Source organism: Eschrichtius robustus, chromosome 1 (assembly GCF_028021215.1).
Source record: "Eschrichtius robustus isolate mEscRob2 chromosome 1, mEscRob2.pri, whole genome shotgun sequence".
Taxonomy (NCBI): Eukaryota; Metazoa; Chordata; class Mammalia; order Artiodactyla; family Eschrichtiidae; genus Eschrichtius; species Eschrichtius robustus.
The window spans coordinates 138,918,252-138,920,690 of record NC_090824.1 but is presented as its reverse complement, the minus strand read 5'-3'; the positions used below and the strand labels follow the sequence as shown (position 1 = coordinate 138,920,690).

Sequence of the window (2,439 nt, the reverse complement as noted above, 5' to 3'; positions counted from 1 at the left end):
GTTATTTTATGTATAATAGTGTGGCTATGTTAATCCCAAACTCCTAATTTATCCTTCCCTGCCCCCTCACCTTTACCATTTGGTAACCATACATTTGTTTTCAAAGTCTGTGAGTCTCTTTCTGTTTTGTAAATAAGTTCATTTTTGTCATATTTTAGATTCCACATATAAGTGATAGCATAGATATTTGTTTTTGTCTGACTTACTTCACTTAGTATGATAATCTCTAGGTCCATCCATGTTGCTGCAAGTGGCATTATTTCATTCTTCTTAATGGCTGAGCAACATTCCATTGTATATATGTACCACCTCTTCTTTATCCATTCATCTGTCGATGGACATTTAGGTTGCTTCCATGTCTTGGCTATTGTAAATAGTGCCACAGTGAACACTGGGGTGCGTGTATCTTTTCGAATTATGGTTTTCTCCGGATATATGCCCAGGAGTGGGATTGCTGGGTCATATGGTAGCTCTATTTTTAGTTTTTTAAGGAACCTCCATACTGTTCTCCATAGTGGCTGTACTACTTTACATTCCCACCAACAGTGTAGGAGGGTTCCCTTTTCTCCACACCCTCTCTGGCATTTATTGTTTGTAGACTTTTTGATGATGGCCATTCTGACTACTGTGAGGTGATACCTCATTGTAGTTTTGATTTGCATTTCTCTAATAATTAGCAATATTGAGCATCTATTCATGTGCTTTTTGGCCATCTGTTCGTCTTCTTTGGAGCCTTTCTTTATATCTAGTCTCTTCAGGGCTTTGGCCCATGCTCCAAATGTAATGTTTTTCTTATAGTGTTGAATTATGAGAGTTCTTTATATATTCTAGATATGAGTCTTTTGTCAGGTATGTGGTTTACAAGTATTTTCTCCCAGTATTTTCTCTGTAGCTTGTCATTTTATCTTCTTAACATTAAGGGTCTTTCTCAGACCAAAAAGGTTTAAATTTTGATGAAGTCCAATTTATTGATTTTGCTTTTGATGTTGCCAAGCCCCGGGTCCCAATGATTTTTCTCCTATGTTTTCTTCTAAAGATTTTATAGGTTTGTTTTACATATAAATCTATGCTCCATTGACTTAATTTTTGTATAAAATGTGAGGTTGAGGGGTTTTTGCTTATTTTATTGTCTTTTTGCTGATGGATATCCAATTTGCAAACAGATATCCATTTTTTGAAAAGACTCTCCTTCCTCCATTGAATTACTTTTTCACCTTTATCAAAAGTCAGTTGGCCAGCACTCACTTTGGCAGCACTAAAAGTGGAGCAATTCAGAGAAAATTACCATGGGCCCTGTGCAAAGATGGCATGCAAATTTGTGAAGTATTTCATATTTTTTTAATGTTACTGAATTGTAAACTTAAAAACAGTTAAAATGTCAAATTTGGTTATCATTTTATTATTTATTATTTTTATTTCATTATTAATTTCATTTTTCTTTTATTTATTAGTTATTTTATTTTTTTATTTTAATTATGGGATAAATTAGGAGTTTGGGATTAACATGTGCACACTACTACATATAAAACAGATAACCAACAAGGACCTATTGTATAGCACAGGGAACTATACTCAATATTGTGTAGAAATGGTATTAATTCTTCTTTAAATATGTGGTAGTAACCTTTAAACTTCTTCAGGAACAAAGTGAGCCTGGAGATTTCTCTTTGGGGAGATTTGAAATTACAAATGAAATTTATTTATAGTTATAGGAATATTCAAATTATCTCTTTCATATTGAGTAAGTTGTGGTAGCTTGTGCTTTTCAAGGAATTGGTCCATTTCATCTAAGTGACCAACTTTGTGTGTATAGAGTTTTTTTTGTTTTTTGTTTTTTTTTTGAAATGATAAACTTTATTTTTTAGAGGAGTTTTAGGTTCACAGCGAAATTGAGTGAAAAATACAGAGAATTCCCACATACTCCATGCCCCCAACACACACAGCCTTCCCAACTACCAACATCCCATACCTGAGTAATGTGTTTGTTACATTTGATGAACCTACATTGGCACATCATTATCACCCAAAGTCCATAGTTTACATTAGGGCTCATTTTTGGTATTGTACAATCTATGGGTTTTGAGAAACATACAATGACACATTCCCACCATTGTAGGATCATACAGAATAGTTTCATCGCACTAAAAATCCTCTGTGCTCTACCTATTCTTTCATCCCTCCCCGCTAACCCTTGGCAACCACTAATCTTTATACTGTCTTTGTAGTTTTGCCTTTTCCAGAATATAGTTGGAATCATATAATACATACATTTTCAGGTTGGCTTCTTTCAATTAGTAATATGCATTTGAGTTTCCTCCATGTCTTTTCATGGCTTAATAACTCATATCTTCTTAAAGCTGAATAATATCCATTGTCTGGATGTACCACAGTTTATCCATTCACCTATTGAAGGACACCTTGGCTGCTTCCAAGTTTTGG

At 34.1% G+C, this 2,439-nt stretch overlaps 1 non-coding gene across 1 annotated transcript; it reads left to right on the top strand.

The window, feature by feature from the left end:
• Nucleotides 1–1,234: 1,234 nt before the first annotated feature.
• LOC137749762 (U6 spliceosomal RNA) lies at nt 1,235–1,338 on the top strand. The gene has a single exon (XR_011070273.1). It is a non-coding gene; the product is annotated as a U6 spliceosomal RNA (small nuclear RNA).
• The last annotated feature ends 1,101 nt before the right edge of the window (nt 1,339–2,439 follow it).